We start from the raw sequence: 13,769 nt of genomic DNA on the forward strand, positions 1-13,769 counted from the left end.
ATTCTAACATTAGTGGAAAAAAAAAAAATTCTTTATTTTTTTATTGTCCCTACCTATGGGGGTGACAAAGGGGGGGGGGGGGGGTCATTTATTATTTTTTTTATTTTGATCACTGAGATAGATTATATCTCAGTGATCAAAATGCACTTTGGAACGAATCTGCCGGCCGGCAGATTCGGCGGGCGCACTGCGCATGCGCCCGCCATTTTGGAAGATGGCGGCGCCCGGGAGAAGACGGACGGGACCACGGCTGGATCGGTAAGTATGATAGGGTGGGGGGGGACCACGGGGGGGGGGGGATCGGAGCACGGGGGGGGGAATCGGAGCGCGGGAGGGGTGGAACGGAGCGCGGGGGGCGTGGAACGGAGCACGGGGGGGCTGGAATAGAGCACGGGGGGTGGAACGGAGCACGGGGGGGGGGGTGGATCGGAGTGCAGGGGGGGTGATTGGAGCACGGGGGGGTGATTGGAGCACGGGGGGAGCGGACACGAGCACGGGGGGGAGCGGAGCACTGGACGGAGGGGAGCCGGAGCAGTGTACCGGCCAGATCGGGGGGGTGGGGGGGAGATCGGAGGAGTGGGGTGGGGGCACACTAGTATTTCCAGCCATGGCCGATGATATTTCAGCATCGGCCATGGCTGGATTGTAATATTTCACCCGTTATAATGGGTGAAATATTACAAATCGCTCTGATTGGCAGTTTCACTTTCAACAGCCAATCAGAGCGATCGTAGCCACGAGGGGGTGAAGCCACCCCCCCTGGGCTAAACTACCACTCCCCCTGTCCCTGCAGATCGGGTGAAATGGGAGTTAACCCCTTCACCCGATCTGCAGGGACGCGATCTTTCCATGACGCCGCATAGGCGTCATGGGTCGGAATGGCACCGACTTTCATGACGCCTACGTGGCGTCATGGGTCGGGAAGGGGTTAATCAAGAAGTCACCCTATCTGGAATCAATGATCCCCAATCCTTGGTAGTGTATAACAACTTGCCTAATCTGTTTCGCTATTTCAAAAGTGGGGTTACTGGATATCGGAGTATAGGTCGTGGTATCCCCTAATTGTGTACGTATCTCCTCAATATAGTACGCCCTATCTAGCACCACTATTGCTCCCCCCTTATCAGCAGGTTTTATAACTAGATTTTTGTTATTTTTAATTTCAAATAGCGACCTATATTCTTCCTTAGATAAGTTGTTTCTGACCTTCATATGTCCCTTATCGATGGATTCCAAAACCGATGCAACGTCTTTTTGTACCACTGCAATGAAAGTCTACTGGATGGTATGATCGTGGTGGCTGAAACGTACTGCCCACTCTAAGACCAAGGGATTTCAGAGAAAAACATGTTGACACAACTGATGACTCAAAAAATTGGTCCTGTGGACTATCGGCAAAGTGAGCTTTTAGTCTTAAAGTTCTAAAAAACCGGTGTAACTCTTGATCGCCCTGAAAGGAGTCAAAGCGAGGAACTGGGCAGAATGTGAGGCCTTTCTGTAGGAGTGTCATGTCGGCTGGGGAAAGGATCTGAGACGAGTTGTTGTATACGATGTTGTTTGATGCGGAAGTCTCCCTACCTGAGATCTCGTGGTCATCCTTTGTCGATCCACATTTTCTCCTTCCTCTCCGTGTCTTCCTCTGTGAGGTCGGGCCCTCGTGCCTCTAAAAAAGGTGTTCTTGAAGTTCCAAAATCGCTGTCCGAACTGGTAGAAGAAGAGTTGTTGTTTCTCCGGTATGATCTTGATCCTCTGTAGAATCCGGTAGAACACCATAGGTAGACTGAGTTGTGTTTATAATCGTCTGTGTCCCGCAGGAACTTGGTCCTTTTCTTCTCCTGTAGATTATTACGAAATTCGGAAATAGTATTACCAAGTTTAGTTTTGAGTACCTTGAAATCCTCTGGTGTGGTGGTGTCAATCAACTGTTGCTCCGCAGTAGAGATCTTAACTTTCAAGTCTGTTATCTCTTTCTGTAAAAAATCAATCGTAAGAATTATAAGATCCATAGAACATTTGTTTAGAATGGATTCAAATTTGACACAAAAATATATTACAAGAAAATTGCCAGAAGACCACAGGACTCAGCTACCCAAGGTATTGACCGGCGATAATACTATTTCAGATCCCCTCCGAGCACTTTGCATATTGTGTACTCCCTTACTTTAGGTTTCTCTGCAGTAGGTTAACACCTCTTCTGGCAATTTTTTTGGCACAAATATATGGTTCTCATATGCACAACACATAGCAATTATTGGGTTTTAGGCTCATTCGAGCATGTAAGCACCTTTTGTGGCAATAAGCGCTTGGTCACTGATTACTACACAGCACTTAGCACTTCCTCTGAGTATAGGACTATCTGAGCATATAAGCACTCGCAGGTGCAAATGTAATATATTTTTTGGCACTTTGCACTTTCTAGTTGGTTTTCCTTTTGATTAACACATTAACACATGTTTTTAAATAATTGGCAGTCTATTTTAGGTTTTTTGCACGTCATTTTTTAAGGATTTTATAGGCAAGCAAGTTATATACTATTATGCATCTGATTGTTGGTTACAAGCACAGCACTTAGCATTTTCTAAAGACTAGGACCATTTTTACACATAAGCACCAATAGACCGTATATGTAGCTTCTATGACATAACACTTTCTCTAGCTGGACATTTCTGTCCACTATATGCACCCTTTTAGACAGTCCATCCATATTATTTTATTTTTTTATTATACGAATTGTGATTAATATTTATAGTCTCAGGCATATAACACATGCAAAAAAATTTTTTTTTTCTTCTTGGTAGGGATCTAAATATATTTTCGGGTATTGCTGCTATTGTACTATTCTCATATGTCCTGTGGTGCGTACTGATATTTGATTTTATATGATATATATTTTAATGATTGTATTGTTGCTACTTGGATTATGTAATAAATGCAGATTTTAATTATATATTCCTGGTGTGGTGCTAATCTCTGGTGCGTCTATGATCATGGTGTTTGGGTTGTCTTTTCTCTAAGTGGTGACCACATCACACATTTTCACAGAGTACCTGAAATCAATATATAAATAATTTATTTATTTTTTATATCACATATCTCTTGATATTTTGTGGTACTTCTGTGTTTCAATAATATCCATCCAATATGACTGCAATTCTATACATTTCTTGGATACACTGGTATTAATAAGGGCGGGTGGTCTAGTCGAGACAGATTTGTACGTAAAACCGACTGACAAAAACAGTCTACTCCTATATACAAGTAGCCACCCCCGTCACATTAAAAGGGCTTTACCAAAATCCCAACACGAGAGGATTAGGAGGATAGTCTCCAATTCTCTTGTCCGCTCCCGTAGGCATCTGGAGATGGATCAAAAATTTTGGGATAGGGGCTACCCTTCAACGATCTCAGGTGTAACAGAGAGTAGAGACATATCTGTACTCGACAGAAACAAGACGGCCAGAATAGCCTTTGTAAATATGTTTCACCCCTTTAAGGCTACGTTCACGTTAGCGTTGCGCGCCGGTGCGTCGGCGACGCAACGCACGACGCACAAAAAACGCGCGCAAAAACGCTGCGTTTTGCGACGCGTGCGTCGTTTTTTGACGAAAATCGGACGCACGAAAAATGCAACTTGTTGCATTTTCTTGCGTCCGACGCTAGCGTCGGAAACGACGCATGTGTCGAAAAACGCAACCAAAAAAACGCACGCGTCCCCTATGTTAAACATAGGGGCGCGTCGCCGCTGCGTCGCCGACGCAACAGCGACGCACATTAGCGCAACGCTAATGTGAACGTAGCCTAAGCGGTATATCCATCGGTATATATTCAGACATTGGAACATCTTACGGACCTCTTATCCTGATATCCCGGAATTCAATACGAGGCCGTTGATTTGCAATAAAAGATCTGACAATCTTAGGAATCATTTAGTAAGAGCGGACGTCGGTTCAGCTACAACTACACTACGACAACAAGTCTTGAGTAGTCCACACAAGGAGACATTCCCATGTTTATGCTGCCGACAGTGCTCCAATGTCATTAAGGGAGATTCCTTTTCACACCCACGGACTGGACGCAGATTTCCGATTAAGGATCACTTCACATGTGACTCTACGTATGTAGTGTACCTCATCAAATGTCCATGCGGTCTCGGATATGTGGGTGAAACCACCCAACATATCCGGGACCGTATCTCCCAGCATAAATCTACCATCAGATGCTCACGCAGCCTGTTGCCTATTCCTGCCCACTTTCTACAGCATAGGCATTCTATTGCGCAATTAAGATATCAGGTCATCGACTGGGTTCCCATCTCCAGAAGGGGCGGGGATAGGATTAAGAAACTCAAGGCACGTGAATCATATTGGATTCATAAACTACAGACACTTTCTCCTTTCGGCCTCAATAGGGACTATGACATCATTTATTAGTATATAATATTTATTATATTATTACAAGTCTTGTCACGTGTAACCTCTGGTACATAAGCTGTCTGTGTATTATGTCTTTGGTGGGTTCCATCATTGATGCCACAGTTATCGCATTCTAATGTTATTCTCAGGTTTTCTTATTTGGTATGTCTTTCCCCCCCTTTTTTCTTATATTTTTCTTATATTTTCTAATATTTTCATCTCTGGTAAGGCTAATAAGGTTTTGGTGATTATCATGCAACTCTTTTCTTAGGCCGGCACAGATCTGCGCTAACCACGCATGCGCTGGGGGCGCTCGACTCTTCGGCTCCTCTCGGCAGTACTCGGCGCCTCACTTTTCCTTTCGCCTGCGCACTGTGGACTCTGACCTCCTGGGCACCCGGAAGTTTTTCCTCTTCTCCTCTTCACTGCGGCGTTCGTACACATATAAGCACCATTATGCACCTCTATCTCTACCGCATTACGGACCAGATTCACCCGGACCCCTACTTACCTTCGGTAAATATATTTGTCACGCAGCCTTTTTTTCCACTTATGTGCGCTATGCTTATTGGTGTTTACTGCCGCTGTCCCATGTGTGACTGTGGATTTACATATGGTATGCTTATACTAAATCTGTCTCACTATTGTACCACTCATATTCTACTTTTGACTGTGGCTTTGTATAGGATTTGCCTATAGGATTGGGCATATCTCTATTTATACCGGAATTGAGTGTTGTTACTATGGAGTTTACCTCCCATCTCATGAGCCTTACGTTTATTATTTAGACCTGTTTTTTGGTCTTTTTTCTTTGTTTTTTCTTGGTTTTACAGATTGGTTGTCTCTTTTGACAGGTGGATACAGTTTCTCCTTATGTTCCTTATGTTTTTATGTGTTCCGCTTATGCTATGTAACATATTACATGGTTAGTGTATGGTGTAACATATCCTAATGGATGTCCTTAACCCTGAGAATTATCAGGACACATTCTGAGTCGACATCTATTCGTTTAAATGGTCTTCACAATTTTACTGTATATAATTTTCTAAGAATTGAGTTATATCCATTTAATATATCTATTCCTGTATCATTACAGATACACATACAGGTTTCTCTTGAAAAAGGCTCACAAGCCGAAACGTTGAAATAATTACCTGTGAATTGTAAAGAGAAGAGTATTTTAGGGAAGGAAACCATTTTAATAAGGTGAGCTTTACCCGTGAAAGACAATTTAAAAGACGTCCATGATTGTATTTCCCGAGTAATGGCAAATATTAAGGATCGGATATTAAGTTGGTAAATAGTATGTGGGTTGGAGGGTAGAAGAATACTAAGATATTGTAAAGAACCATGCCCCCACGGAAAAGGAAAGGGCCACCTTTATCGAGGATCCCAGAAGATCGCTAAAGCCTTGGATTTGTTAAAATTTATGCGGAATCCCGAGATTTCTCCAAACTCATGGAAAGCCTCCATTATGAAAGGAATGGACTCCTTAGGATTGGCCATCATGAATAATATGTTGTCAGCGAATGCCAAGGACTTGAGTGTAAGGTGGCCTATCCCAGTTCCCTCAAAGGAAGGAATCATCTCCAGATATCTAAGTAGAGGGTCTAGGGCAATATTGAACAATAAGGGGGATAAAAGGACATCCCTGCCTCGTACCTCTGAAAATTGAGAAAGGGGATGACTGAATACCATGGAGCCAAATTGAGGACTGGGGAGTGGTGTAAATCTTCTGAAAAAAATTGAAAAAGGAAAATCCAAACATTATGTATTTGAGTTCGGATGAGGTGGGACCAAGATACCCGGTAAAAAGCCTTATTGGCGTCTAGGCTAACTAAGATGTTTTTTTTAGCTTTGGTTTGATGACTATGAATAACAGCTGCTAATGCCATTCTAATATTGTTGGTGATGGATCGGCCATGGACGAAGCCCTTTTGGGATGTGGTGAGGATATTAGGAAGTATAGATTGTAATCCGTTGGCCAGAATTTGTGAGCAATTTGAAATCTACGTTTAAAAGTGAAATTGGGCGGTACGAGGCAGGGAGAAGCAGGTCTTTACCCGGCTTTGGTAGTAATGAAAGGCTTGCTTCATTGAAGCGGTCAGGAAAGGAACTTGAATCTAGAATATGATTAAAATGAGAGGTAAGGTGGGGTATGAGTAATGGTTGCAATATTTTATAGAATTCTGCTGAGTAACCGTCCAGGCCAGGGGCTTTAAGCAATTTAAGAGACTGGATGACCAATCCAACTTCTCCAGGAGAGATAGGTTTATTTAAAATTTCTCTTTGAGAGATGGAAACTTTTGGTGGATCAACCTTGTGAAGGAAATTTTAGCCTTCTTCCTTAGAATTGTTGGATGGGCCATAGAGATCTGCATAAAAATCTCTGAAAACCCCCCATATTTGAACTGGGTATGGATAATGGGACCATTAGGATGTTTGATGTTGCTGATTTTAGTAGTCATTTTGAAGGGTTTCGTTAGTGATGCCAAAAGGCGCCCAGGTTTATTGTCCCAACAAAAGAAGCGGTTACGTTGGTAGGCAAGTTGGTTATGCGCTTGTTCATGCAGTAAGGTGTCTAGATTATGTTTAGCAGTGAGGTAAGCCTCATTGGATGAGGAGGTATTGTGTAGCCGGAAACCTTTATAGGTTTGACTGAGCTGGTCAAGAAGAGGCTGCAAGGAGGACAACAATTTCTTCTTTTTCTGAGACACATAAGAGATATGTCCTCTGAGCACTGTTTTAGCGGTAACGCAGAATAAACTGATGTCTTCTAAGTGTTCCAAGTTATCATCCATGTATGTCTCCCACCAGCCAGTCAAACATTTTTTGAAATCATCCGATGTATAAAGATATGAGGGAAAACGCCAACTAAAGGAGAGAGTTTTTCTTGTTTGTAGGTCTAGGGTAAGCAGGACAGGAGAGTGATCTGAAATAACCATTGGAAGAATCTCAACTGATTTTAAAGATGAAAAAAGGGTAGATGTTAGCCAGTAATCAATGCGAGTGTGTACGTCATGAACCCTAGAGTAAAACGTATATTCTTTTTCTGTAGGATGGCAGTATCTCCAGGAATCCAATATGTCAAGCCTATCTAATAAGATGGGAACCATGCCAACCGAGGAGAGGGATGTAGGCGGTAGGGTAGACCGATCCAAAAAAATATCATGAAGAGCATTTAAATCCCCACCTAATGAAATATTAGTAGGATGCCAGCTAAGCTATGGATGACTTCTACAAGCTTAGAAAAAAGGAAGGGCTAGCCGCATTAGATGCGTAAACATTAATAAGGCAGTATTCTCTTTGCTCAGCAAGGATTCTAATCAGCAAATATCGTCCCGCCTTGTTTCTTACCACATCTTGAATGGAGTATTCAAGTACTCTATGGAACAGGACGGCAACCCCACGTTTCTTCCTTGAAAAAGAAGCCTCTATGCAGTCCGGGTTATGCTTGTTATGGAGCGGAGGATATTTCCACGAATCCAGTGAGTTTCCTGCAAAGACACAATGTGTGGGCGTATACGGGTAATATGGTCTAAAACTTTCCTGCATTTCACCAGAGTATTGAGCCCAGCCACGTTCCAAGATAACAATTTGAGAGCGTCTACATTAATGTGAGAAGCTACAGTATTAGAGTCAGCCATATTAGCCTATGCCACATTGAGGCCATGAAAGAGTAATATCAGAGAAGAAACAACTTGGCAAAGGTCTGTCACAGCAAGCAAACCCTAACACCCAGAAAAACACAAAAAAATTGTGCCTAGGGAGGAAGAGCCCACCCCCCAACAAACCCACAGGCAATAGAGAAACTACAATAAACATTATATAACAGTATCTCGACTAAGACCTCCCATAATCATAATGCAGTAAAAAAATAACAAACAATGTGCATTAAGTAGAAATTGAAAGATTAGTCATGCAGGTATGTCTAAACAGAGATGTAACATGGCTATCAACTAGAAAAAAAATTACAAAAACCATGAAATTGAAATCAAGTTGCGGGAGAAGAGGCTCGTAAGGACTGCTTCACCCCCTCCATGACTTCATTAGGGTCAACAAAAAACATAGTCTTTCCTCGGAGTTCCACCCTCAGACATGCCGAGTAGAGAAGGGCAAAACGGGAGCCTCTGTCATTCAGAAGTTTACAAGCTGGGGCAAAGGGGCGGCGCTTGGCCGCCACCACAGCAGAATAATCTTGAAACATAAGAAGAGTGTGTCCCTCATATTTCACAGCAGACATAGCCCGAAATGTCCGAAACATTAGCATTTTGTCCTGAAAATTAAGTAACTTAAAAATAACAGGGCGAGGGTGGGCATTGGATTCTGGAGTTGGAGGTCCAAGTCTGTGGGCTCATTCGTCTATCATAGAGCCAGGTCGTTCAGGCAAATTAAGTGCTCTTGGGAGCCAAGAGGAAGTGAAGTGGTAGAGATCCTTTACTGACTCGGGAACGCCAATGACGGAGATTGTTTCGGCGGCTCCGGTTTTCCAGATTACGAATTTGTCTTGGAGCTGCTCTATCACATGGTGCCTGTCTTTAAGTTGAGCAGCATAGGACTGTAGTGTCCTCCAAATCACTGATCCGCTGTTCTGCTGCCAAAATTTTGGTGGAATAGTCAGACAACTGAGATGTGATCGAGTCCAATGAGGATTGAAAGGAAAGAAGTCTTGCATCTATTTTTGGCATAAGTTGCTTTGTGATAGTCAGCAATGGTTTTTAGGGATTCTTTAGACATGATAGAGTTAGGGTATGTGCACAAGCTGCGGATTTTGCTGCGGATCCCCAGCGTTTCCGCAGCTGCGGATCCGCAGCGGTTTCCCATGAGTTTACAGTACGTTGTTAACCTATGGGAAACTAAATCCGCAGTGCACATGCTGCAGAAAAAAACGTGCGGAAACGCAGCGGTTTACATTCCGCAGCATGTCAATTCTTTGTGTGGATTCCGCAGCGGTTTTACACCTGCTCCAATAGAAAACTGCAGGTGTAAAGCCGCATCTGAATCCGCAGTAGAAACTGCGATAAATCCGCAGGAAAAACCGCAGCGGTTTTGCACTGCGGTTTTTCCAAATCCGCTGCGGAAAAATCCGCAGTCCTCCAGAAGACGTGTGCACATACCCTTAGAATTTGGTGATTCAGGAGAAGATTTGGCAGTCTATGCCCTGGTTTTAGTAGCCTTGGAGCTACTGGGATTTACCAATTTTTCCATGTAGATGGAGAAGAATAGAAAATGCATAGAAATGCACTTGTAAGGAGAGGGGAGATGTCTCAGTCGAGATTTAAGTACAAAAACCTACATAACTAAGTAGTTTAGTAGGACATCATGGAGAATTGGTCCTGAAGAGATCCAAGATGGTTTAAGGCATACGGACCACTCAGAAGATCATAAAGGTAAACAGGATGAAAAGGGTCCCCAGTTGGGCCGGCATTCACAGCAGTTTAGAAGATGAGCCCTTAAGACAGGCGTCTGTCTATAAGAGAGAGCACTGAGTGCTACTCAGCAGTGGTATCCGGAGTGGTAGTATATTGCAGCCCGTATCAGTGCGTTATTTTAGTCATGAGCAGTAGATGGCAGCAGAGCACCAACTTAACTGATATGTTGGATGAAAAAGTAAATCAGGGACCAGGTGGTTTTTGGAGTAACCTCCTGCTTTATATGTGTCTTCTTGGGGAGGAGGGGTGTGTGTTGGGGGTCAAGAAAGTTCTGTCCCAGTAGCTGTCTCCACCAAAGGTAACCAGTGCCACAGGTTATAGACCAGTGCCTGGAGCCTCTCAAAAACCCTCACTCACAGTCACAGTTATTGGTGTTTCTTAACAAGCTCCTGTGGCCACTATTGGGGAGAGGCAACAGCACTTCTCAGACTACAGTAGAGGAAATCTCCTGCAGTGTCCTTCCAAGGCCCTGGGCTGCTCAATGATTCTGCAGCAGATGGGGAGTTCCCCTGTTGTATAACTGCACAGGAGAGGAAACAGCTCCCAGCAATCACACAGAACCCGATCAGCAACCTTCCCTCTCTCCCTCCCCGGGTGCAACAAGCATCAGCAGGTAAGGCTTCTTTCACACTTGCATCGGTACGTGGCCATCGCTAAGCGTTGGCGCGACGTACTGACGGACGTTGTCAGGGCCGTATTTAGATTTTCTGCTGCCCTAGGCACTTTTAGTGGTGCCTCCCCCATTGGTGAGTATGACACTATCAGCATAGACTTTGGCAAGAATCGCCGATGTGAAAGTAGCCTTTTGCAGCAGATCGGGCAGTTTTTCTGCATCTGCCACGTAATGGATCACTTACTGCAACACTGTGTTTGGTCTCATTCATTCCCTATGGGATTTGCGGTACTTGCTGTGATCTGGGAAATGCGGTGCCATACCTCCCAACCTTTGAAGGGAAAAAGGTCTAAAGGCAAATTTTAGGCCACGCCTCTGACCACACCCATTTCACAACTAGTCACACCCATATCCAAGTCCCAACCACACCCATTTAGCACTGCTGATCACACCGTTCCATATACATTAAAACAAAAAAGAAATATGGCCACGCAGTGCTCCATACTGTTTAATGCTGTATAATGACTACGCAGTGCTCCACATACTGCATAATGGCCCTACATAATGTTCCATACTGTATAATGGCCACACAGTGCTCCATACTGTATAATGGCCAAACATAGCGCTCCATACTGTATAATGGCCACACATAGCGCTCCATACTGTATAATGGCCACAAATGATGCTCCATACTGTATAATGGCCACACATGATGCTCCATACTGTATAATGGCCACACATGATGCTCCATACTGTATAATGGCCACACATGATGCTCCATACTGTATAATGGCCACACATGATGCTCAATACTGTATAATGGCCACACATGATGCTCCATACTGTATAATGGCCACACGATGCTCAATACTGTATAATGGCCATTGGCCACACATGATGCTCCATACTGTATAATGGCCACACATGATGGATCGGACGGGGCTTAGATTAATTGGCCTCAAAACTTTGATTTGAGGGGACCCTGCTCAGCCCCCCTGTAGTTTCAGAGGTACGGGTAGGGTTGTGCTTAGACCAGGCTAAAATCGGCAAAATGTATTGAATATTGATTTTAAACAATATCCATAAATAAAATATAGGGGGTCCACAATAGGATATGTATATATTGCAATAATTTGCGGATTTGATGTACTGGAGTAGAAATAACTTGCTGCATAAAACAAATTACATAATATTGGGCATATTTGCAGCGGGGCCGATGGACTCCATATTTATCCAACTTTTTGCTAAAACTTGTGTAGTGTGAGAAAAAGGAGGCGAAACTTGTGAAGTGGGCAACGTGTCTCATATCAATAGGGAAGAGCACTGAAACAGTGTGTGAAGCCCATCAGGCACCACTATGGCGCATGCTCCACTAACGTTACATAGCGGCGCACTGATTGGAGACACGCCAGGGTTAATAATTCAATGCGTCTTATTTATCAAAAGCATCTAAAAGAGAAAATGGCTTTGTTGCCCATAGCAACCAATCAGAGTTCAGCTTTCATTTTCAAAACAGCTCTGGTTAAATGAAAGCTGTGCTGTGATTGGTTGCCAGGGCCAACAAAGACTGGACAGTTGTGATAAATCTGCTTTGTGCCAGGCCCTGTCACACAGTGCTGCTGTGCTATAAACACCAGCCCCCCCCCCCCCCCCCCCGTGCATGGCTTATCTCCCCACCCCCTCCCCTTCTCCCGGGCCATCTTGCATGGCGCAGGCGGCCGGGCTTACCTTCCTCCTTCATCCCCCCGTCCCCCATCTCCCGTCCCCCATACTCACCTGTCAGCTGCCTGTCCCACACACCGCGCGGCCGCCGACGCCATCCCTCTGGCTCTGTCCCGCCGCAGCGCCTTCTTCCTGAGTGAGCGGTCATGTGGTACCGCTGATTAAGTTCATGAATATGCGCATATTCATGACCTTAATCAGCGGTACCACGTGACCGCTCACTCAGGATGCGCTACAGACGCTGAGACCAGGCATCGCTGGAGCAGGTGAGTATCGTCTTCAAGGAGTGTGGGTGGGACTCGGGGGCGGGGGGGAGGGCAGGGCGGTCAGTCGCGTTTGTGACCCGGGACTAAAAAAAAAAAAATCCTTGCTCAGGTGCCGCCCCTCGCAATGTCGCCGCCCTAGGCACGTGCCCTCGAGTGCCTAGTGGCAAATACGGCCCTGGATGTTGTGCAAATTCGGCACAACGTGTGCAGCGGATGCAGTTTTTCAACGCATCCACTGCCCATTGTAAAGTCCCGGGGAGGAGGGGACAGAGTTTCGGCCACGCATGCGCTGTTAGAAATGGCGGACCCGACGTACGAAAAAACATTCCCTTGAGTGGGTTTTCGTGACGACGCTCCACAAAGAAACACGACAAATCCAGTGCACGACAGACGCCACGTATTGCCATTCGTCGGCAATACAAGTCTATGGGGAAAAAACGCATCCTGCGGCACATTTGCAGGATGCGTTTTTTTTTCCCAAAACGACGCATTGCGACGGATCTAAAACGACGCAAGTGTGAAAGTAGCCTAAGACAGATGGGTAGGGAGAGCTCTGGTCTTACTGCCTGCAGGGTCTTCACCACAGATGCAGCGGGGTGGCCCCCAAGTGATGGATGATGGTGGCAGACCTCCCTAGATGCTATGTGCTGGAGGCTCCCAGAAGTTCACTCACCCCTCAGCTGGGCCTCCGCTGTAGATCTGTCACAGGTGGATGGAGGGGAAGGAGTGCAGGGACCATCCCCAGCCACAGAAGAAACTTTCCGGCGCAAGGGCCACGATTCAGGCCCTGTAGTAGGCCACAGATTGAAGGCTGTACAGGCAATCTCAGGCTGGAGAAGTTGGTTTAAAACTGCTGCTTTCTGGTCTTTTGGGCACTGGGCACCGAGCAGAGCAGGATGGTTAATAAAGCACTATTAAGGGTGGATGGCACGGATTGACTCCTCTGAATGTGAAGCTCCCTCACGTGTGTCTGATCCCTGCGGCGGCCATCTTGGAACTCTCAAGGTATCATTTTATTTAGCTTCCTATGACCAGAGTGCCCATGTGCACGGCTTGGGAGGTTTGATTTTACTGACATCTTTTCCACCTGTAATATCACCGTTAATTTGTACAGGGGGGAAATAAAAAATTGAAACTAAAATAATTTAGTTGCATAAGTGTTAACTCTCTTTTATATTTGGAGATGGCATCGTGTTCACAATTAGCCAATTGAAACTTGTGTTAATTAGTAGTTATTCTGACTAACCCCATATAAAGTTTAGCTGTTTTCGTACAATTTTCCTGAAATTTTCTTAGTTACATTTCATTGCAAAAGCCATGGTCC

The 13,769-nt window shown here is 44.8% G+C and overlaps 1 long non-coding RNA gene across 4 annotated transcripts in view; it reads left to right on the forward strand.

The window, feature by feature from the left end:
* LOC138647831 (uncharacterized) overlaps positions 1 to 13,769 on the forward strand; it is a 269,076-nt gene that overhangs the window by 87,880 nt on the left and 167,427 nt on the right. Inside the window, exon 4 of one of the 4 annotated variants that reach the window (XR_011315046.1) lies at positions 5,509 to 5,618. The exons of the other annotated variants lie outside the window; for them this stretch is intronic. This is a non-coding gene — a long non-coding RNA (uncharacterized lncRNA). The remainder of the gene's footprint in view (positions 1 to 5,508; positions 5,619 to 13,769) is intronic. 4 annotated transcript variants of the gene reach the window in all.

The sequence above is a fragment of the Ranitomeya imitator genome, chromosome 8 (genome assembly GCF_032444005.1).
Source record: "Ranitomeya imitator isolate aRanImi1 chromosome 8, aRanImi1.pri, whole genome shotgun sequence".
Classification (NCBI taxonomy): Eukaryota; Metazoa; Chordata; class Amphibia; order Anura; family Dendrobatidae; genus Ranitomeya; species Ranitomeya imitator.